Below are 25,075 nucleotides of genomic sequence, written 5' to 3' on the forward strand. Positions count from 1 at the left end.
AGCGCGGGGATTCGGGTAAGTACTACCCAGTTTTTTTTTTTATCCCTGCATCGGGTTTGTCTCGCGCTGAACGGGGGGGGCTATTGAAAAAAAAAAAACCCTTTCGGCGCGGGACAACCCCTTTAATGCACTTTGTAATATACATCGTGCATTAAATATGAGCCATACAGAAGTTAGTCACTTACCTGCTCTGTTGCTGGCGTCCTCGTCTCCATGGCTCCGTCTAATTCTGATGTCTTCTGGCGTTGTTAGACGCGCTTGAGCTGTGCAGTCTTCTGCTTTTGGTCGGTCCGGGCACGAGCGGCGTTCTGGCTCCGCCCCCTTCTACGCATCATCGCGTAGCTCCGCCCCGTCACGTGTGCCGATTCCAGCCAATCAGGAGGCTGGAATCGGCAATGGAATGCACAGAGCCCATGGTGCACCATGGGAGAAGACCCGTGGTGCACCATGGGAGAAAACGCAGTGCATCCCTGGGAAAGAACCGGTGGCCATCTTGGGAGAAGAATTTTATAAGTTCATCTTTTATCACATCGGTGAGTAGCAAGCGGTTTAAAAACCGCTTTAAAATGCTATTTTATGCCAGGGGGGTGACAGAGGGAATGGGCTAATGTAAAATTTTGATGTTTGCCGCGAGACAACCCCTTTAAGCCAAGCTATCACACAGAAAATACCTAAAGCAGGGTAAAGCCCCAGGCTCAGACGGCCCTCAACTATAAAAAATTCCTCACTTCCCTCTCTCATCCTCTAACGCTCCCCTATAATAACTTTTTAGCTGGAAAAACTATCCCCGAAGAATTTATGAGTGCCCACATAACGGTAATTCCAAAGCCAAATAAGGACCGCACTTCACCAAAAAATTATAGACCGATCTCACTTCTAAACTTAGGCTATAAAATCGTGACGAGCATCCTAGCTAGCTGTCTAAATTTCCCCCCTTCTTTGATCCACAGAGACCAGGTCGGCTTTATCCCTTTACGACAAGCCCCGGACTATATTAGAAAAGTCCTCAACCTTATACATATTTCAAAAACACATAGCACCCCACTAATAACCTTAGCCCTGGACAAAGGTTTTCGACAGTCTTTCCTGGGACTACCTTTTTACTGCCCTGGAAAACGCAGTAAATCTGGGGAGACTGTCACAGCGCTGCACTTTTTATATTCCAACCCCTCAGCAGAATTAAAATTCCTCTGTTCCACAGTTAGGAAAATACCTATATAAAGAGAAACAAGGCAAGGCTGTCCCGTGTTACCAGCTCTCTTTGCACTAGCAATGGAGCCATTGGCCCATATTATCAGAAAAAATCCAAACATTTCAGGTATTAGTGGGAAAGCAACAATATAAAACTAGTCTTTTTGCTGATTATATCCTCCTCACCTTATCATGACCCCTCACCTCCCTAACAAATCTAATAGCATCACTAGATTCGTTCGCTGAAGTCTTAGACTTAATAGTAAATATGGATAAGACGGAAGCCCTCTTCTACAACAAACCCCCCTCCTCATATGCAGAAGCTCATAGAGCTTAATTTTGGGTTCAAAGCCTCCCTACACTACATCACCTACCTGGGAATTAAACTTACCTCCTCCCTCGCCACACTATATAAATGGAACTTTACCCCATTATTTACTTCTCTTAAGTCAGAAATGAAGGAATGGGATCAACCCACCCTCTCGTGGATAGGTCGTACTAACTCAGTAAAAATGACAATTTTGCCTCGTCTCCAATATGTTTTCAGGTGTCTGCCCATAGAGGTCCCCGCAAACGATATGAAAGAAATGCAACAACCTATCTTCCACTTTATGTGAAGGAACAAAAGACCCAGAATAAAACAAAAAGTTATGCACAAATGAGTCAAATTTAACAAAGTATTTTCTGGCAGCTCAATTGTCACAGATCCCCCCCACCCATATTTGCGAGTACGAGGAGGCCTCTGTGGGCAGATCTGGAGGCAACCCTTTTGGTCCCGGTAGAACTTGGGACAGTTATCTGGGATAAAGGTATAAAACCCACAACCGTACATTATTTATCACTGCTGACCTACCACCTTTTTCTGATCTGGAGGAAAAACAGCTTTAAATAAATACTCTACGATGTCACCTCTCCCCCCTTTGCTGCCTATTATCCCTAATCAAGCATTCACCCTAAACTCCCGGGAGGATAGTCTTTCATGGTGGCGGGCTTGAGAGGTCGTCCTACTTTACTATTTTATGCCACACGGCAAACTCCTCACACCACAACAACTGATAGATAAATATTCAACCCCAGAACACCTCTGGTTGGAATTGGGACAAATCTATAGCTTCCTCCGTTCCATGATAGGAACCACTAATAGTATTTTCACTCCCACAGCGTTTGAGAGAACCTGTATGTGGTCCCCACTGCAAACGGGCACAATATCCCTATTGTATGCCAACATGAACCAGCCCCCACTGGGAGCTAAACTTCCATTTATGCAACGATGGGAATCAGATCTTAACCCCTTAGTGACCAAGCCTGTTTGTGCCTTAATGACCAGGCCAAATTTTGGAAATCTGACATGTGTCACTTTTACATGGAAAAAAAGTAAAGGTTTGGCATATCCAAGAGATTTTGACATTGCTTTTTCGCCACATGTTGTACTTCATTTAGGCGGAAAAAATTGATAGAATTTGTGTTTATTTATTAAAAGTGTAACATTGGGAAACTTTTGAAAAAAAAATATCATTTTTTCACATTTCCAACTGCAATATCTCAAATATGTGCAAACATAACATAGAAATTTTCGATAAGATATACATTTCCATCTGTTTACTTTACTCTGGGCGCACATTGGAAAAACTCTTTTTTTAAACCATTTAGGAGCCATACAAATTTAACATTAATTATCAACATTTTGAAGAACACTTTATTTTCCGCCACCAAGCCAAGATTGCAAAGGCTCATAGGTGACAGAATTATAGATAACCCCACAAATGACCCCATTTTAAAAACTACACCCCTTAGTGTATTCACTGAGGGCAGGGGGGGGGGGGAAATCAGGAGTATTTTGACCTCACCGTTTCTTTTCAGGAATTAATGCAATTTAAATGAGAAAAAATAAAATTTCTTATTTTTGCAAATACATGATTTTAAACACAGGATTTTTTTTATAGTGCACATGAAAATGAGGCTTTACACCTCAAAATGCATACCCCCGTTTGTCCTGTGTTCAGAAATATACCCATTGTGGCCCTAATCTTCTGTCCGTATGCACAGCAGGGCCCAAACAGAAAGGAGCAGCCGGTGGCTTTCAGATCAGACATTTTGCTTGAAGGCGTTTTAGGCCCCATTGCCCACCTGTTGACCCCTTGAGCGGCCAATACGCGGAGGACCCCTACAAATGAGCTCATTTTGGAAACTAGACCTCTTAGCGCATTCATCTAGGGATGTACTGAGTATTTTGACCCAACAGTTTTTGAATGAATCAAAGCAGAAGTAAAAAAATTACAATTTTTTTTTTTATCAATTATGTGATTTTAAAAACCGTTTTTTTTTGGACAGCACACATATGAATGAAGACTTTCACTGAAAAATGGATACCCCTGTTTGTCCTGTGTTCAGAAACCTACCCATTGTGACCCTAATCTTCTGTCCATATGCACAAAGAGGCCCTAACCGAAAGGAGCAGGGGGTGGTTTTCAGAACAGACATTTTGCTTGAAGGTGATTTAGCCCCCATTGCCCACTTGTAGAGCCCTTGAGAGGCCAGAACGATAGAGAACCCCCACAAATGACCCCGTTTAAAAACTACACCCCTTAACGCATTTATCTAGGGGTTATGTAAAAAATGTAAGATTATGCACATAGGCAGCAAAAATGGATATCACCAATATACACTTAATGGGGTACCGCTAGGGAAAAGTGATATGGAAAAGGACCTGGGGGTACTAGTGGATAGGAGACTAAACTGGAGTAACCAATGCCAGTCAGCTGCTGCAAAGGCAAATAAAGGCTTGGGGTGTATTAAAAGAGGTATAGGGGCGAGGGATGAGAACATTATCCTTCCATTATATAAGGCACTTGTCAGGCCCCATATGGAATACTGCACACAGTTCTGGTCACCGGTGCTCAGGAAAGATGTCACAGTACTGGAGGAGGTTCAAAGAAGGGCAACTAAACTAATACATGGAATGAAAGGACTTGAATACCCAGAGAGGCTATCCAAATTGGGATTATTTACTCTAGAAAAAAGATGGCTAAGGGGTGATCAAATAACTATGTATAAATACATGAGGGGACAATACAAGGATCTCTCCCAGGATCTGTTTATACCCAGGACTACGACGGTAACAAGAGGGCATTCGCTACGTTTAGAGGAAAGCAGGTTTCATCACCAACATAGAAGGGGCTTCTTTACTGTGAGAGCGGTTAGACTGTGGAACTCTCTGCCGGAGGAAGTGGTGATGGCAAAATCAATAGAGGAGTTTAAAAGGGGACTTGATGTCTTTCTGGAGAGGAAGGATATTATAGGTTATAAATCTTAGGTTAATTGTTAATCCGGGTATACAGGCAGGTAGGAACTATTAGGGGTTGATCCAGGGATTAGTCTGATTGCCATTAGGGAGTCGGGAAGGAATTTTTTCCCCAAAAGGGCTAATTAGCTTCTGCTCTTGGGGTTTTTTGCCTTCCTCTGGATCAACACAGGAGGATAGAAGGCTGGACTAGATGGACATTGTCTTCATTCGGGCACGGAGCTGCGGGGTGGAACGGAGGGGAGATGTCTCTCTCCCTCCCCCCCCCCCCCCGCTCCCTCCTGCTGACAGCCGCTATTCACCGCTCCCCCGCGCCGGCACCCAAACCTGCAGTCTCGAGCGGGGGAGATACTCGCTAAAGGCAATGCTCGCTCGAGCAATTGCCTTTAGCGAGTATACTCGCTCATCTCTAGTTACTATCTGATTTAGGGCCATCAGCTTGAGACTGTTTCACTATCTCTCTGCTGCCACCTTGTGGCTAGTTATGAAATGACAGCCTCAAACTTACAACATTAAAGACACAAGAAGATTGATCCACCAATTCCTAAAATAAATTTACCAACACACTTCTAAATTTTGTCTAACGAACTATGTTACTATGTTATCCATAGGATAACGGTGATCACGTGACTGGGAAACACGTACCGTGGCACCCCGTGAAATCTCCCGGCTCTTGGCTACATTTAGTAGCCAGGTGCGGGGAGATTTTAAATTACTCTGCCAATCTGCGTCTTTTGTGCCTGCGTCCGCCATTATGGCGACGGACGCGTGCACAGAAGCCGGGCAACGTCCGCAAAACAATCTGGGTGTTTTAGGTAACTAATTTCATCTCCCCTTATGGATATGATGCATGAGGGGAGCTGAAACAAACTTTTTTTTACACATTTTTTCAACTTTTAAAAAAAAAACTTTTACATCATCGCTGTTATCCATTGGATAGCAGCGATCACGTGACCGGGAACCGCATACAGTGGCTCCCGGTGACAGCTCTCTGCTACTCATACTAGCCGGGAGCTTTTAAGTTTCTCGGGCCTCCCAGTTCTCTGCGCGTGCGCGTGACGTAAGGCATCTGGCGCGCATGCACAGAAGCCGGCAGCAGGGCCGGGAAGTACAAAAAAGACACTCGACGGCGCGGAGGATTGGGGGGTGAGTATTCTCAGCTCCCCTTACGGATCCGATCCGTAAGGGGAGCTGAAATTTTAACTTTTTTCAACTTTTCATAACTTTAACGCGATCGCCGGGTATCGCGTGACCGGAGGTGGGGTGCTGCGGCTCGGGATGACGGCTCCATGTTGTCGGCTACCTTCGGTAACCGGCAGCATGGAGCTATCACGTCCTGAGCCTGCAGGGCTGTCATTCCCAGAGAAGGCATGTTTTTACGTCCTCTGGGAATTAAGCCCAGTAGGCCAGGACGTAAAAAGGCAATGGGCTGGTCACTAAGGGGTTAACATCACCCTTTCTTTGCCCCGATGGCTTCATTGCTGTACATTTTTATTTCAAAGGGCAGCCATCAAGTTACGCTGGCAGAATTGTCTCTTATAATATTACACAGATCCTATCTAGTTCCCTCAATAATTCATAAATACTCGCCAAGCACCCCTCCAAATTGATTTAGGAGATGTAACACTTTGGGATCAATAGCCCACACGTGGTGGTCATGCTTATTGGTAAGGTCTTTCTAGAGGCAGATGGCCTTCTGGAGGCAACCTGATATCTAAAGTCCTGGGTAGATCCTTCTCCATTTCTCCAGCAACCTGACTCCTGGCAGACAAACCTATTGGCTATAATAATCAACAGAATAACCAGGGATAATCAGTAAGGGCTATTAGATGATCTAGGGTTTTCTACGGACAGGGGATTGTAGAGTGTAGAGCGGATTATATGTGTGGTTTTCGTTAGTTTACCTTAATTAAATTTCTAAGATACCCCCTGCGGAGGGAATTTGCTAAAGCTTCTCAGTTTGTTAAAAAAATCAAGAATTCAATAAAATCATTTTGAAGTGAAAAAATACATACACAAACTAGAGCAAGTTCAGAGAGCAGTTACCAAGATGGTGAACGGTCTACAAATCATGTCCTATGAAAAAAGAATCTGGGAATGTTTAGCTTACGAAAAAGAAGGCCAAGAGGAGACTTAATAGCTGTCTACAAATATCTAAAGGGTTGCCACACTGCAGAGGGATCAGCCCTATTCTAATTTGCACAAGAAAAGACTAGAAGCAATGGAATAAAACTGAAAGGGAGGAGACACAAGTTAGATATTTGAAAAAACTTTCTGACAGTGAGGGTGATCAATGAGTGGAACAGGTTACCATAGGAGCTGGTGAGTTCACCTTCAATGGAAGTGTTCAAACAAAGGCTGGACAAATATCTGTCTGGGATGATTTAGTAAATCCTGCACTGAGCAGGGGGTTGGACCCGATGACCCTGGAGGTCCCTTCCAACTCTAAAATGGAATAAAACTTTCTCTGTGTGATTGTAAGGTTAATATATGTAGGTGATTACAATATCAGAGTAAAATGATCATTTATTGCAGGAAAACCTTGAAGAGAAGCTCCAGGATCCTGTTGTACCACCTCTAGCTTGGCTACAAGATGTGATACAGGGGGCATTGAGGCTATAGTACCCTGTTGGGCCACCTCTAGCTTGGATACAAGATGTGATAAGGACACGTATGGAGGCTTTAATACTGTGTTGTACCACCTATAAGCTTGACTACAAGATGTGATATGGGAGGGCGTCGAGGCACTAGTACCCTGTTGGGCCACCTCTAGCTTGGATACAAGATGTGATATGGGCAGGCCAGGAGGCTCTAATACCCTGGTGTACCACCTTTTGCTTGGTTACAAGATGTGATAAAGGTGGGCATGAAGGCTCTAGTACTCTATTGTACCGTCTCTAGCTTGGCTGCAAGATGTGATAAGAGCGGGCATGGGGGTTCTAGTACCCTGGTGCACCACCTCTAGCTTGGATACAAGATGTGATACAGACGTGCATGGAGGCTCTAGTACTCTGTTGTACAGTCTCTAGTTAAGCTACAAGATCTGATACGGGTGGTCATGGAGGCTGCGGTACCCAGTTGTACAACATCCATCTTGGATACAATATGTGATACGGGCAGGCACGGAGGCTCTAATACCATGTTGTACTGCCTCTTGCTTGGATACAAGATGTGATAGGGTGTATGGAGGCTCTAGTTAGTACCCTGTTGTACGATCTGTAGCCTGGCTACAATATGAGATACCGCTTTCTGGTCCTCCAGAACCTGACGCTGGCGTCTGCGCATGCGCGCCAGACGTCATTACGTCATGCGCAGAGGACACGGATGCTCGGGAAATTTAAAAACTCCCTGCTAGTAAAAGTAGCCGAGAGCACAGAGCTGTCACTGGGAGCTCCTGTATGTGGTTCCCGATGACATGATTGCCGTTATCCAATAGATAACAGTGATCATGTAAAAGTTAAAAAAAGTATAAAGAAAACAAGTTTAAGTTTCATATCCATGAGGGGAGATGAAATTATGTACCTAAGGCCGCTGGATTTATCCGCATATCCTACCCCAGATTCTGCGCACGTGCCCATCACCAAAATAGCGGACGCATACGCAAAAGCCGTGGATTGCAGGGTAATTTATAATCTCCCTGCTCCCAGCTACTAAACGTAGCCAATAGCCTGGAGATTTCATGGAGGACCATAGTATGTGCTCCCTGGTCACCGTTATCCAATAGATAACAGCGATCATATAAAAGTTTTAAAAAAAGGCAAAGTTTCACCTCCCGTCATGGATCCGATCCATGAGAGGAAGTGATATTACTTACCTAAGGCCTCTGGTGATTTCCCCCAATGGGATCCTTATCCACTGACCTCTCCACAGCTTTGGCGCATGCGCCCGTCACCAAGATGGCGGGCGCAAGCGCAGAAGCTGGTGAGGGCCCGGAAAAGTTAAAATCTCCTTGCTTCTGGCTTTTAAAGGTAGCCGAGAGCCTGGAGGAATGACCGAGGGCTGCAGTAAGTGGTCTCCAGTCACATAATCGCCATTATCCAATAGATAATGGTGATCACTAGAGATGAGCGAGCACCAAAATGCTCGGGTGCTCGTTGCTCGAGTCGAGCTTTCCGCGATGCTCGAGGGTTCGTTTCGAGTAACGAACCCCATTGAAGTCAATGGGCGAGCATTTGTGTATATCGCCCCCCCCCCCCAACAATTTTTACTTCGGACAAACCCTCATTAGCAAGGCATACCTTAGCTAAGCACCACACTACCTCCAACCAAGCACAAGCACTGCCTGCGGGACACACCGCTGCCTCTTCTCCTGGGTTACATGCTGCCCAACCCCCCCGCACAATCCTGTGTCCGCAGAGCACACAAAAGTGTCCCTGCGCAGCCTTCAGCTGCCCTCATGCCACACGCTGGCTGCATAGCCACACCATCCTCATGTCTATTTATAAGTGCGTCTGCCATGAGGATGAACCGGAGGCACACTATGCAGAGGGTTGGCAGAGCCAGGTTGCGACCCTCTTTAAAAGGGGCGGGGCGATAGCCCACAATGCTGTAGAGCAGGGGTGTCAAACTAATTTTCACCGAGGGCCACATCAGGCTTATATGGTGACCTTCAAAGGGCCGATTGTAAGGCCGCCTGCAGACGGCTGGGTCGGATTCTGCTGCAAAAATTCTCGCAGCGGTAGCCGACCCGAGCCCCTGCAGGAACCAGCGTGGCAATCACCTGCTCCTGCGGCTCCGGCTCTGTGATGTGCCGGCTGCCAGGCAGCTGGGACATGCGCAGAGTGGAGCCAGAGGCCGGGGGGTGACATTTCTGTGCAGGGCTCTGCGAGCCCCACACAGACATAGAGCATGCCGCAATTTGTTTTCCGCGTGAGATTTTGTGTGGACAAATCGCTGCCGTCTGCCTAGGATTGTGTTTTCTAACGCAATCCTATGGCAGCTTCCACGGGCGGAAATTCTGAGGGAAATCCCGCCGCGGAATTTCTGCCCGTGTGCAGGGGGCCTAAGTCAGTACAGTAAGGGCCTTTTGACACAAGCCTATTTGTGTACATAATATGCAGTGACTAGAAGCCATTGATTTCAATGAGTTCATTCACATGATGTATATTGTCACACAGCATGACCTATTTTGTTGCGTACTACACACAGCAATAAGCCATTGAAGTGAATGGGCCGCGCAAATACGTTGCGAATGCGCAGGAAACCCATGTATTCACTGCATATTTGCGCACCATTTCAATTGGCCTATCTGCGTTCCTTTTTGCGTACGCAAATATACAGGCATAAGCGAAAATACGCAGCGTATTTGCACGACCGAAATACAATTAGACCCATGTGAACGAGCCCTAATAGTGACCCTGATAGTGGCCCCAGTAAAAACAACGACTCCCACAGTGGCCCAATTAGTAATATTAACCTCCTCAGTAGTAATAAACCCATAGCAACATTAACTCCCCCTCAGTAATAATAATAAGCCCCCCGCTGGTAATCGCTGCAGTGGTGAGCGGCGTCGGCACGCCGCGGGCCACATAACACAAGGCAGTGGGCTGGATTCGGCCCGCGGGCCTTGTTTTTGACACATGTGCTGTAGAGAATCGATGAGAAATTGACGTTCTATCTTCATTCCAATCCTGTGCCACCTCCGTCAGGAGCTGCAAATGTGGGCATGAGTTACATAGCTATGGGGAATCCATGTGCCCACACAGTATTCATTCTGTCTAGGTGTCGCATAGCTCAATCGACACCGCAAGGGGAAAGCCATCTGCACTCTGCCCCCTACCCAAGTCAGTCAGTGTCTTTGTGCCAGACAGGTGAAACACCGCGATGGGAACTAAGTGTGCTTCAACAGCATAGGTGGGTCCTAGGCAACCCAAGACATGAACAATAAATAAATCAGAGCAGCCAAACATGGCAGACTTGCACCGCGCTGACGACATAGGCCTTGGCCCACAGCTTCAGCAATCGTAGGCATGAAGCGGACTTCGATGCTAGTTCATCTGCGACTGGCTCATTAAATCAATTAGCTTTCCTTTCACCGCTCCAATGACTGGATTAGCCAGGAAAAAGCTCCACAGCCCCAACCTGGTGCAGTTGCAGTTCCCCCGGGACATAGGCCTCGGCCAACAGCTTCAGCAATCATAGGCAGGAAGCGGACTTTCACTGCACTCAGGACATAGGCCTCTGCACAAACCGCCAGCAATCACGGGCCTAGAGCAGACTCCAATGCTAGCATAGCTGTGAACGTCTCATTAGTGCTGTATCGCTCCTCTTGTTTGTCCCAATGCAGTGCCCCGGATAGCTGAGCTAATGTGAGACAAAGTACAGGTTGGCTTCGGCCCACACTGCATGCCCGAGTCAGACTGGATTTTTTTCATTAATAGTCACAGGCAGGTATAACTCCGCTCTGGGAAGTCTGTGTGGACCCACAGCATTATTAAATCCCATTGCAGTGCCCCAGATAGCTGAGCTAACGTCAGATAAGATACAGGTTGGCTTCGGCCCACACTGCATGCCCTAGTCAGTCTGGCCTTTTTTCATAGTCACAGGCAGGTACAACTCTGCAATGGGAAGTCTGTGTGCACCCACAGCATGGGTGGCTCCCTGGAACCCACCGACGGTACATAAGTAAATCCCATTGCAGTGCCCCGGACAGCTGAGCTAACGTCGGATAAAACACAAGTGGGCTTCGGCCCACACTGCATGCCCGAGTCAGACTGGGTTTTTTCATTAATAGTCACAGGCAGGTACATCTCCGCTCTGGGAAGTCTGTGTGGACCCACAGCATGGGTGGGTCCCAGGAAGCCACCGACGGTACATTAATAAATCCCATTGCAGTGACCCGGACAGCTGAGCTAACGTCAGATAAAATACAGGTGGGCTTCGGCCCACACTGCATGCCCGAGTTAGACTGGGTTTTTTGGGGGGGGGCCAGATACGTAGAACACCGCGATCGGAAAACTTAGTGCACCCATACTATGCACAGACCCCTGTAGTATTCCTATAGCAAAAGTAAAAGCTCACCCCACTAACAGTTATGTTGCAGAAGTCTAGGTAGACCCCAGTAACATTTCTGTAGTTACAGTATTGTCAGACCCCAGTAACATTTCCGTAGCAGTAGTATAGGCAGAGCCCAGTAACATTTCAGTAGCGGCAGTATAGGCAGACCGAAGTAACATTTCTGTCGCAGAACTATAGGCAGACCCCTGTAGCATTACTGTGGCAGAAGTATAGGCAGTCAGATCTGAGTTACATTTCTGTAGCAAGAGTGTAGGCCAACCCCTTACACATTGGTGTACCTTGAGTGTAGGCGAAGGCCAGAAAAATTACTTGGATTACAGTGTAGGCGAGGGCTCAAAAAATTACTGTGCCAACAGTACAAATGTACCCGAGAAAAAGTGTGCAAGCGAGAGGGCAGGTGAAACCCATTAATATTTTAGCTTACTGTGGCTTAATTTGTAATAGATCCTGGAGGCAGCCCTGCTAAAAAAAATTTGGTTCATGTTGAAGTTTCAATGCTTTAGTTTGAAACGTAGAAATATTGTTTGAAAAAAGTTATATGAGCCTTTTGGGCCGCAGAAAAATTGGCAGTTCAGCGTGATGACAAGATGTTTAGGAGGAGGACTAATATACACAGATTGACAAAGGTAAATGTCCTTTTTTTTATGGTGATAGAGAACAATGCTTGCAATGTTTAGGTAACGCTGCTCTCCGCTGGTGAAGAAGAGAAGTCTGGGGAAATCCAGGTTTTGTTCATCTTTATGAGTCTAAGCTCGTCGGCACTGTCAGTTGACAGGCGGGTACGCTTATCCGTGATGATTCCCCCAGCTGCACTCAACACCCTCTCTGACAAGACGCTAGCGGCAGGGCAAGCAAGCACCTCCAGGGCATACAGTGCGAGTTCGTGCCACGTATCCAGCTTTGACACCCAGTAGTTGTACGGAGCAGGGGCGTCACGGAGGACGGTGGTACGATCGGCTACGTACTCCCTCACCATCTTTTTACAGTGCTCCCTCCAACTTCGCCTTGACTGGGGAGTGGTGACACAGTCTTGCTGGGGAGCCATAAAGCTGGCAAAGGCCTTGGAGAGTGTTCCCCTGCCTGCACTGAACATGCTGCCTGATCTCCGCGCCTCCCCTGCAACTTGGCCCTGGGAACTGCACCTTCTGCCACTAGCGCTGTCAGATGGGAAGTTTGCCATCAGTTTGTCCACCAGGGCCCTGTGGTATTGCATCACTCTCGAACCCCTTTCCTCTTCGGGAATGAGAGTGGAAAGGTTCTCCTTATACCATAGGTCGAGCAGTGTGTACACCCAGTGATCCGTAGTGGCCAGAATGTGTCTAACGCAAGGGTCACAAGAAAGGCATCCTAACATGAAGTCAGCCATGTGTGCCAGGGTTCCTGTACGCAACACATCGCTGTCCTCACTAGGAAGATCACTTTCTGGATCCTCCTCCTCCACAGGCCATACACGGTGAACAGATAAGAGGCAATCAGGATGGGTACCCTCTGCAGTGGGCCCAGCTGTCTCTTCCCCCTCCTCATGCTCCTCCCCCTCCTCCAAAACGCGCTGAGATATACACATGAGGGTGCTCTGACTATCCAGCGACATACTGTCTTCCCCCGTCTCCTGTTCCGATCTCAAAGCGTCAGCCTTTATGCTTTGCAGGGCACTTCTCAACAGGCATAGCAGAGGAATGGTGACGCTAATGATTGCAGCATCGCTGCTCACCATCTGGGTAGACACCTCAAAGTTTCCAAGGACCTGGCAGATATCTGCCATCCATGCGCACTCCTCTGTAAAGAATTGAGGAGGCTGACTCCCACTACGCCGCCCATGTTGGAGTTGATATTCCACTATAGTTCTACGCTGCTCATACAGCCTGGCCAACATGTGCAGCGTAGAGTTTCACCGTGTGGGCACGTCGCACAGCAGTCGGTGCACTGGCAGATTAAACAGATGTTGCTGGGTCCGCAGGGTGGCAGCATCCATGTTGGACTTGCGGAAATGTGCGCTAAGCCGGAGCACCTTGCCGAGGAGGTCTGACAAGTGCCGGTAGTTTTTCAGAAACCACTGAGCCACCAAATTAAATACGCGGGCCAGCCATGGCACGTGCGTGAGGCTGCCGAGCTGCAGAGCCGCCACCAGGTTACGGCCGTTGTCACACACGACCATGCCCGATTGGAGGCTCAGCGGCGAAAGCCAGCGGTTGGTCTGCTCTGTCAGACCATGCAACAGTTCGTGGGCCATGTGCCTCTTCTCTCCTAAGCTGATTAGTTTCAGCACGGCCTGCTGACGCTTGCCCACCGCTGTGCTGCCGCGCGACACCGACTGCTGGCGACGTGCTGCTGGCACATCTTAATTGCGAGGTAGAGGTTGCGTAGGAGGAGGGGGAAGGTTTAGTAGAGGTGGCATAAACCGCCACAGATACCAGCACTGAGATGGGGTCCGCTATTTTGGGGGCGGGTAGGACGTGAGCGGTCCCAGGCTCCAACTCAGTACCAGCCTCCACTAAATTCACCCAATGTGCCGTCAGGGAGATATAGTGGCCCTGGCCGCCTGTGCTTGTCCACGTGTCTGTTGTTAAGTGTACCTTCCCAGTAACCGCGTTGGTGAGGGCGCGTACAATGTTGCGGGAGACGTAGTCATGCAGGGCTGGGACGGCACACCGTGAAAAATAGTGGCGACTGGGGACCGAGTAGCACTGGGCCGCCGCCATCATGTTTTTGAAAGCCTCTGTTTCCACAAGCCTGTACGGCAGCATCTCCAGGCTGATCAATTTGCAATGTGCACGTTTAAAGCTTGAGCATGTGGGTGCGCGGCAGCGTATTTGCGCTTTCGCTCCAACGCTTGTGCTAGCGACAGCTGGACGCTGCGCTGTGAGACATTGCTGGATGGGCCCGAGGCAGTGGCAGGTTAGGGTACAGGGGGATAGGCAGCGGTGCAACCCGGAGGCGGTGAACGTCCTTCGTCCCACCTTGTGGGGTGCTTGGCCATCATATGCCTGCGCATGCTGGTGGTGGTGAGGCTGGTAGTGGTGGCTCCCCGGCTGATCTTGGCGCGACAAAGGTTGCACACCACTGTCCGTCGGTCGTCCGCGCTCTCAGTGAAAAACTGCCACACCTTTGAGCACCTTGGCCTCTGCACGGTGGCTTGGCACGAGGGGGTGCTTTGGGAAACAGTTGGTGGATTATTCGCTCTGGCCCTGCCTCTACCCCTGGCCACCCCACTGCCTCTTCCAACCTGTCGTGCTGCTGCACTTGCCTCCCCCTCTGAAGACCTGTCCTCAGTTGGCTTATCAAACCAGGTGGGCTCAGTCACCTCATCGCCCAGTGGCTCTTCCTCCGAATCCTCTGTGCGCTCCTCCCTCGGACTTACTGCCCTTACTACGGCCTCACTGATAGACATCTGTGTCTCATCATCATCATCGACCTCCTCACCGACTGAAAGCTCTTGAGACAGTTGCCGGAAGTCCCCAGCCTCATCACCCGGACCCCGGGAACTTTCCAAAGATTGGGCATCGGTCACGACAAACTCCTCAGGTGGGAGAGGAACCATTTTTTCCCAATCAGGGCAGGGGCCCGAGAACAGTTCCTGGGAGTCTGCCTGCTCATCAGAATGTGTCATTTTCATGGAGTGAGGAGGCTGGGAGGAAGGAGGTGCAGCAGCGAGAGGATTCACAGTGGCAGCAGTGGACGGCGTAGAAGACAGGTTGCTGGAGACATTGCTGGATGCACTTTCTGCCATCCACGACAGGACCTGCTCACACTGCTCATTTTGTAATAAAGGTCTACGACGTGGACCCAAAAATTGTGATGTGAAGCTGGGGACCCCAGAAAGTTTCCGCTCTCCTAATCCCGCAGCAGCCGGCAGCGATTCACCTGGACCAGGAACTCAGCCTATGCCCATACCCTCACTTGGAACTCCGCATCCTCGTCCACGTTCTCTAGCCCTACCCCTACCCCTCAGCATGGTGGATTACGAATAGAGCAGCCACAGAGTGGTGTAAAAAAATTTTGAATTATTGGCGTGCAGTTGGAGGGAGACAGCGCTTTTGTTACGCAAACTGCAGCCAGAAAAAAAATTATACGGAAGCCTGCAAACAGGCCTAGCTGTGCAATATGCAATGGTGATGCACCTAAACTGACAGCAGCCACGCAGTGAAATGCAGAGGGTCACCGCTAGCCGTAAGAAGTGTTTTTTTGTTTTTGGGAAATGCAATGGAGGTATATATCGTGCATCTGACTTTCCCACTAACCGGGGGCTGTCGCCGCTGTGCGTGCAGTTGACGGCAGACACACAGCGGTGTAAAAAAATTTGGAATTATTGGCGTGCAGTTGGAGGGAAACAGCGCTTGTTACGCAAACTGCACCCAGGACAAAAAATATTATGGAAGCCTGCAAGCAGGTCTAGCTGTGCAATAGTGAGGTACTAGAACTGCCAGCAGCCACAGAGTTAAATGCACAAGGTCACAGATAGCCCTAAGCAGGAACATTTTTGGGGTACTTCTTGACAGGATTCTACACTACCACTGTCCCTGCCTCACCAATACTGCCCCTATACTCTGTATAATTGGCTGCAGACTGAGAACGCAATACTCTGCAGAGCCCAAGATGACAAAAAAAACGGTGCAAAACTGCTCCTAGCAGCCACAACAGTAATGCACACGGTAAGATGTGGCCCTAAGAAGGACCGTTGGGGTTCTTGGACACAGGATTCCACACTACCCACTGTCCCTGCCTAACCAATACTGCCCCTATACTACGTAGTACAGACTGCAGCCTGAGAACACTATAGCCTGCACGCCCGATATAAAAAAAATTTTAAAAAATGAGTAAAACAGCTCCCAGCAGTCACTACAGTAATGCACACGGTCAGATGTGGCCCTAAGAAGGACCGTTGGGGTTCTTGAAGACGCCAACAATCTAACTATAGCACCAGCTGCACCCTCCCTAATCTCTGCCAGCTTGTCTGAGGCGAGCAGCGGGCGGGAAAGCTTTAAATACTCGGCGGTCACTTGATCTCGTCAGCCACTCACTGCAGGGGGTGGGATAGGGCTGGAACATCACAGGAGGAAGTTGTAATGCCTTCCCTGCATGTGTATTGGCCAGAAAATGCCGCAAAACTTTCAGGGAAGGAAATGGAATTGACTCGAGTAACGCGTGGTGCTCGTCTCGAGTAACGAGCATCTCGAACACCCTAATACTCCAACGAGCATCAAGCTCGGACGCGTATGCTCACTCATCTCTAGTGATCACGTAAGATTTGAAAAAGAAAGTTGAAGTTTGATGCTACGTTCAGTTTGGGTTCCGTTGTGCAGCCAGACATAAGATTAGGGCCACAATGGGTATGTTTGTAAACACGAGACAAACAGGGTGATCCATTTTGGGGTGAAAGTCCTCATTCAGATGTGTACTGTACAAAAAAAAAAAAAACAGTTTTAAAAATCACACAATTGCCAAAAAAAACCCCGAAAATAATATTTTTTTTCTTCTCTGACTGTGGGGTCAAAATACGCAGTACACCCCTACATGAATTCGTTGAGGGTTCTAGTTTTCAAAATGGGGTCATTTGTAGGGTTTCTCTATCATTATCGCCACTCAAGGGCTCTAAGTCGACTTAAAGCAAAATGTCTGTACTGAAAAGTACCGACTGCTCCTCAGGGTTTGGGTCCTGTTGTGCATACGGACATAAGATTAGAGCCACAATGGGTATCATTTTGAACACAAGACAAACCCTCATTTTCATGTGCACCATGAAAAAAAACCTGCCTTGAAAATGACATATTTACAAAAATATTAAATTTTATTTTTTGACCTCTAAATTGCATTAACTCCCGAAAAGAAACTGGGGGGTCAAAATACTCATGACACCCGTCAGTGAATACAATAAGATGTCTAATTGTTAAAATGGGGTCATTCGTGGAGGTATCTATTATTCTGACACCTACGATCCTTTACAATCTTGGCTTGGTGTAGGTGAAAGCAAATGTTTCTCAAAATGTTAATTAATGATAAATTTGTATGTCTCCTAAAAAACATAGTAACATAGTTCGTTAGGCTGAATGAAGACAATGTCCATCTAGTCCAGCCTGTCTATCCTCCTGTGTTGATCCAGAGGAAGGCAAAAAACCCCAAGAGCAGAAGCCAAATAGCCCTTTTGGGGAAAAATAAAATTCCTTCCCGACTCCCTAATGGCAATCAGACTGTTCCCTGGATCAACCCCTAATATTTCCTACCTACCTGTAACCCGGATTAACAATTGACCCAAGATTTATAACCTATAATGTCCTTCCTCTCCAGAAAGACATCCAGTCCCCTTTTAAACTCCTCTATGGATTTTGCCATCACCACTTTCTCCAGGAGAGAGTTCCACAGTCTAGCTGCTCTTACAGTAAAGAACCCCTTTCTATGTTGGTGATGAAACCTGCTTTCCTCTAAACGCAATGAATGCCCTCTTGTTACCGGCACGGTCCTGGGTGTAAACAGATCTTGAGAGAGATCCTTGTATTGTCCCCTCATGTATTTATACATAGTTATTTGGTCGCCCCTTAGCCGTCTTTTTTCTAGAGTAAATAATGCCAATTTTGATAGCCTCTCTGGATATTCCAGTCCCTTCATTCCATGTATTAGTTTAGTTGCCCTTCTTTGAACCTCCTCCAGTACTGTAACATCTTTCCTGAGCACCGGTGACCAGAACTGTGTGCAGTATTCCATGTGGGGCCTGACAAGTGCCTTATAAAGTGGAAGGATAATGTTCTCATCCTTCGCCCCTATACCTCTTTTAATGCACCCCAAGACTTTATTGCCTTTACAGCAGCTGACTGGCATTGGTTCCTCCAGTTTAGTCTACTATCCACTAGTACCCCCAGGTCCTTTTCCATATCACTTTTTCCTAGCGGTACTCCATCAATTGAATATTGGTGACATCCGTTTCTCCTGCCCATGTGTATAACCTTACATTTTTCAACATTAAACTTCATTTGCCATTTTTCTGCCAAAGCCCCCAGCTTATCTAGGTCCGTTTGTAGCCATACATTGTCCTCTGTTGCATTAATCATATTGTATAATTTTGTGTCATCTGCAAATATTGATATTTTGCTGGGCATTTCCTTTTCGTTTGTAAATACACTTAAGAAACTGTTTAGTAGATTTGCCTTCCCTCCATCATCTTCAATGATCTCTCCTGCATTATTTTTAAAGGGCCAGTGCTCTCTCTGTAAATCCTTTTGCTGTTAATATAGTTGAAAAATAGCTTTGGGTTGTTTTTGCTCTTTTTGGCGATCAGTCTTTCTGCTTCCTCCTTGGCAATTTTGATCCTATCTTTGCATATTTTGTTTTTTCCCCTGTACGATTTTAGCGCTTCTTCGCTGCCTTGTTGCTTTAGTAGTTTGAACACTTTCTTTTTATCGTTAATTGCCTCCCTTACCGTCTTGTCGAGCCACATTGGCTTCCTTTTAATTGAGTTTCTTTTATTTTTAAAGGGAATGAACTGCTCACATGAGGTGATTAGGATCCTTTTAAACTTTTCCCATTTATCCTCTGTACTGATATTTTTGAGGATATTGTCTCAATTAATGTTACCGATAGTAGTTCTAATCTGATCGAATTTTGCTTTACTAAAGTTTAGTTTTTTTGTCGCTCCCTGATAAGGCTTTCTATTGAATGACAGCTGGAAATTGATTATATTATGGTCACTGTTCCCCAAGTGGCCCTCAACCTGTACCCCCTTTATCCGTTCCGGTTTGTTAGTTAGTACAAGGTCCAGAACGGCCCTCCCTCTTGTTGGTTCCTGCACAAGTTGGTTCAGGTAATTATCTTTAATTACTCTCAAAAACTTATCAACCCTATGTGATTTACAGGTTTCGTTCTCCCATGTTATACCTGGGCAATTAAAGTCCCCCATGATAATTACTTCATTGCGGTTTGACACCTCTTCTATCTGCCCTAAGTTTTCCGTTTCTTCTGTTACTTTTGGTGGTCTATAGAAGACCCCTACCAGGATTTTGTTATTTTTCCCTCCCTGTATTTCTACCCACAGAGATTCTACGTGTTCTTCTCCTACCCCTATATCCTCCCGTAGCCTCGGCTTCAAGTTCGACTTGACGTACAGACATACCCCTCCCACTTTCTGGTTCCTTTGGTCTTTTCTGAAGAGATTGTACCCCTACAAATTCACCGCCCAATCGCACTTATCCAGCCATGTTTCCGTAATTCCGACTATATCATAATTTTCATCAGTCATTCTCGCTTCAAGCTCACCCACTTTACCGATCAGACTTCTTGCATTCGTGGTCATACAATTTATATCGTTTTTTTTTGTTTTTTAAATTTTGGTTGTTATTCGTACTTATGGCTGATCTAACAGTTCTAACTGTACTAACCCCACCCCCTGCTCGACCCCCATTCCCTTTGCTTGGACCCGAGTCGCTAGTTATATTGGCTACCCCACTATTTCTCATTTTACCCTCCCCCCCAGTCCCTAGTTTAAACACTCCTCCAGCCTTCTAGCCATCTTATCCACAAGCACAGCTGCACCCTCCCCATTAAGATGCAGCCCGTCTCTACGGTAGAGCCTGTAGTAGACAGCAAAGTCAGCCCAGTTCTCCAGGAACCCAAATCCCTCCTTCTTACACCAACTCCGGAGCCACTTGTTTACTTCCCTAAGATCCTGCTGCCTTTCCAGTGTGGCTTTAGGTACAGGTAAGTATTTCCGAGAAAACTACCCTGGAGGTCCTCGCCCTGAGCTTGGACCCTAGGTCCCTGAAATCATTTTTGAGGGCCCTCCATTGACCTCTAACTTGTTCATTGGTGCCAACATGCACCATGACCGCTGGATTCTCACCAGCCCCTCCCAGTAATCTGTCAATCCGATCTGCAATGTGTCGAACTCGAGTGCCAAGAAGACAACACATTGTTCGACGATCCCGGTCTTTATGGCAGATTGCCCTATCTATCCCCCTTATAACTGAGTCCCCCACCACTAGGACCTGTCTAGCCTGCCCTGCACTCCCCGTCTCACCGGAGCAGTCATCCCCCTGGCGTTCAGAGGGCATGTCGTGCTGCAGCGGTGCTGGCTCTGTAATGGCATCCCCCCCCATCTGCCAACGTTGCAGACATGCTGGGTTGTGCCAGTTATGGACCAGCCTCCCGGGTTCTATTCCCTCTACGCCTCCTATCTGTCACCCAGCTTCTTGCCTGCTCCCCCTGCTCTTCCGTACCACCATCCGCCCCAACCTCTACCCCAGCGAGTGTCTGCTCAGTGAGCACCAAACTCCTTACCATGATGTCAATAGCTCTCAGTGTTGCCAATTGAAAAGAAAGCTTTTCAAATGTGCATCCAGAATGAAGTAAACAGATGGAAATATATACCTCATCAAAAATGTGTAGAGTATGTTTCCACATATTTTAGATATTGCAGTTGAAAATGTGAAAAAATATTTTTTTTCAAATTTTCCCCAATTTTGGCACTTTTAATAAATATACACACATTCTATCGGTCTATTTTTACCATCTAAATGAAGTACAATATGTGGCAAAAAAATGGCAGAATCACTTGGATATGCAAAACCTTTATGGAGTTATTATATGTTAAAGTGACATGTCAGATTTCCAAAATTTATTTTGGTCATTAAGGCACAAACAGGCTTGGTCACTTAGGGGTTAACGTAAGAAAACCTGATCCTATTGCTGAATATTCTAATGGAAAGAAAAAGGTCAGGGGTAAAGGCACCTTACGACTAACCTTCATATACAGACATGGTTTCAGAAAGAAAGTTTCTTATACAAACTTTCCGTGGCAGTTACCATTCATCTAGTCTTTCTCAATGTAACCTCCAACCAAAGCTGCCATGGAGTTTGGAAGTGAAGCCATGTAATCTGTACTTTTAGATATCTGGAATCCTTGTAAGAGCTGACACAGCCAAAAACAGGTACTGAGGAGGTGAAGGGTGCTCTCGCCTTTAAAAAGATCTTAGTTTCCAATCTATCCTCACAATCCTATCAAACAAAGAAGTTTCTATTGGCGGCCATGCATTGAAAAGAGGATCACTACCCAAAGAACAGGCTTTGATTTGAGTGCCTAAGCATGCGAGGCCACCAGCATTCACGTCATTAAATGAATATGCATGTTGCAATTTGAACAAAAATGGTGCAACATTATGTAAAAGTGTTTTTCTGTCAATTTTTATTAATGACCTACCCTCAAGATAGGTCATCAATAGTTGTTAGGCTGGGGTCTAGCATTGGGAATCCCGACCAATAAGCTGTTTGGGTGTCCACTGTTAAGTGCCGCAACACAGGGTAGGGAGAAGAAACAGATTACAGCTCTCATTGATTTTAACGGGTGCTATACCTGCATTTACTACCTCCGCCCACTACACAGGGGTGAGAGTTATCTACTTCCACTCTGTATCCGGCTGATCAGCTATTGATAACTTATATTCAGGATAGGTCATCAATAACACGTCCCTGGAAAACCCCTTTAAGTAAATGCCACAATTTTTTATCTCCACTGTGTTCTTAAGTGACGGCAGTCTCCTGGCTACAGACTAGACACAATGTGGCATGGACTTAAAAAATAGATGGAACGCTCATCTAACTGCACAGTCTACTTGAAACAATTACTTAGCTCTGGTGGGCACTATTGCAGTCAAGGGGACACTAAACATGGTACAAGTGGTAAGGCTGTAGGGATCGCAGAAGTTACAACTGGGACAGCCCATCCCCATACACTTATAATAATGGGCTTGGATAGATGCTTCCAAATAAAGTCCCCCCGACATCGCCGTCGCAGAAGTCCTGACTTTGTATTGTAGTCCGCACCCAGAACAGCAGCACCAGGAACTAAACGACGGAGTGATGGTATTATTCAGACTCCATATGTTGGTAGTATTGCTCCTTGTTAAGTGTATTTTCAGTAACTGCACAGTAGTAATCATTTTTAATTAAATGATTGTGTTAATTTAAAAGCTATTATTGCAGGAACCAAAATTATGTCTTATTTAACCCCTTCAGAACAAGAGATTTTTCATTTTTATTTCGTTGCCGCTTCTTTCCAAGAGCCATAACTTTCTTATTTTTCCATTGACATAGCCATAAGAGGGCGTATATTTTTTGTGGGGAGAGTTGCATTTTTTAATGGTATCATTTAAAGAGACTGCACAAGTTGTATTTTGCTCTCTACGCTAGAACTAACCAGCGTAAACTCACATCTCCGCACTGTGTCCCGCAGCGCTGCTCCTATGTTTGTTTAGTGGTTGCGCTCGTACCGGGTGTACTGGTCGTCACAGGTGAACCAGCACTGAGCTCTGTCATTGGCTGTGGCACCTGTAGCGTTGCATAAACAGGCAGGAGTAGCCTGTAAACGTGACTTCAGAGGGGAGACCCAGAGGTGATGCATATTTGGCTTCCTTTTCTGTGAGTTGTGTCTTTGTACATTTTTTCTCTCACCTCTGTGATTTTATTTAGCTATAAGTGACGTACGCGTGGTGGCCTTGCCGCGGGCCATTAGCTTACATGTTTTGCACAAGATGCAAATTAACAACGGCATTTATCAGTGTTTTGGGGGGCTTTTTGGATGCAGTATGCTATAGATGCTGGGGGAGCCCAGGATGCCCTACCAGTGTGGTGCATTGTGTTGATAAAGAGCAATTCACTGCTTTGCCAGTAGGGGATGTATTCCTGTATTGTGTGGCGCACTTATCTATGGCTGGCATCCTTGGTATCAGTTCACATGTGCAGACTATTTTGTCTGCAGTCACCTCTCCCCTAATCTTGGGTTGAGCTGAGTGGCTGCATTTTAGCCGACACATGAACATTTAGCTCCCTCATATTGCAATCTGGCTTTCTGCATGCTACTAGGGGATATGGTGATTGGGTCTGCCTGCAATATCAGATAATGCATATTTGGCTTCCTATTCTGTGCTGCAGCGAGGGATATAGCGGGGAGAGGCCAATATACGTTGGTTAGATATATCATAGGGAACAGGGTTTTACTGAAAAAATACAACTCCTGCAGCCACTTTAATGTACCATCTAATGTATGGAAAAACACAGAGTGCTTATGTACATCCCATGATGCCTCCTATGTCATCAGCTACATGCTATAGCCCAGATCACTCAAATACATACAAAACATTGTTCAAAGTCACACCACAGAAATGGCATTTATTGAATTTAGGTCACTTAGGAAATCGCCTGTTCCATTACTGGTTGATTACTACAGAGACATTATGAGCTATAGGCGAGCAAGGGACCCCACATACTGCTCTTCTATCATAGAATAACAGAATGGTAGAGTTGGAAGGGACCTCCAGGGTCATTGGGTGCAACCCCCTGTTCAGTGCAGGATTTACTAAATCATCCCAGACAGATATTTGTCCATCCTTTGTTTGAACATTTCCATTGAAGGAGAACTCACCACCTCCCGTGGTAACCTGTTCCACTCATTGATCACCCTCACTGTCAGAAAGTTTTTTCAAATATCTAATTTGTGTCTCCCCCCTTTCAGTTTCATCCCATTGCTTCTAGTCTTTCCTTGTGCAAATGAGAATAGGGCTGATCCCGCTGCATTGTGACAACCCTTCAGATATTTGTAGACTGCTATTAAGTCTCCTCTCAGCCTTCTTTTTTGCAACCTAAACATTCCCAGATGCTTTAACCGTTCCTCATAAAACATGATTTGCAGATCGCTCACCATCTTGGTAACTTCTCTGAACTAGCTCCAGTTTCTCTATGTGTTTTTTTAAAGTGGGCTGCCCAGAACTGGACACAGTATTCCAGATGAGGTCTGACTAAGGAAGAGTAGAGGGGGATAATGACCTCACGTTATCTAGACTTTATGCTTCTCTTAATACATCCCAGAATTGTGTTTGCCTTTTTGGCTGCTGCATCACATTGTTGACTCACGTTCAGTCTATGATCTATTAGTATACCCAAGTCTTTTTCACATGTGCTGCTGCTTAATCCAATTCCTCCCATTCTGTATGTGCTTTTTTCATTTTTCTTGCCCAGATGTAGGACTTTGCATTTCTCCTTGTTACATACTATTCTGTTAGTCGCTGCCTACTGTGCAAGCTTTTCTAGATCTTTTTGAATACTCTCTATCTCTTCCCTAGTGTTAGCTATCCCTCCTAGCTTTGTGTCATCAGCAAATTAGATCAGTTTTTCATCAATTCACTTCTCTAGATCATTCTCTAAAAATGTGGAACAGCACTGGGCCTAGGACAGAGCCTTGTGGTACCCCACTTGATACATTCTTCCACTTGGATGTGCAGCCATTTATGACCACTCTTTGAGTACAATCACTCAGCCAGTTGTGAATCCAGTTGCCTTGTCAATCCCATATTTGGTCATTTTTTTCAATAAGTCTAGTATAGGATATTTTGTCAAATGCTTTACTAAGGTCAAGAAAAACTATATCCACCGCACTTCCCTGATCAACTCACTCAGTGATACTATCATAGAAGGAAATTAGATTAGTCTGGCATGACTTGTTTGTTACAAACCCACACTGGCTCTGGTTAATTACTCACTTTTTATCCAAGTACTTGCATACGTGCTGTTTAATAATTTATTCCAAGACCT

The 25,075-nt window shown here is 46.3% G+C and overlaps 1 protein-coding gene across 2 annotated transcripts in view; it reads right to left on the reverse strand.

The window, feature by feature from the left end:
• Nucleotides 1-25,075, reverse strand: part of PARL (presenilin associated rhomboid like) — a 140,940-nt gene that overhangs the window by 60,150 nt on the left and 55,715 nt on the right. The window lies entirely within an intron of this gene.

The sequence above is a fragment of the Eleutherodactylus coqui genome, chromosome 4 (genome assembly GCF_035609145.1).
Source record: "Eleutherodactylus coqui strain aEleCoq1 chromosome 4, aEleCoq1.hap1, whole genome shotgun sequence".
In the NCBI taxonomy this organism is placed as follows: Eukaryota; Metazoa; Chordata; class Amphibia; order Anura; family Eleutherodactylidae; genus Eleutherodactylus; species Eleutherodactylus coqui.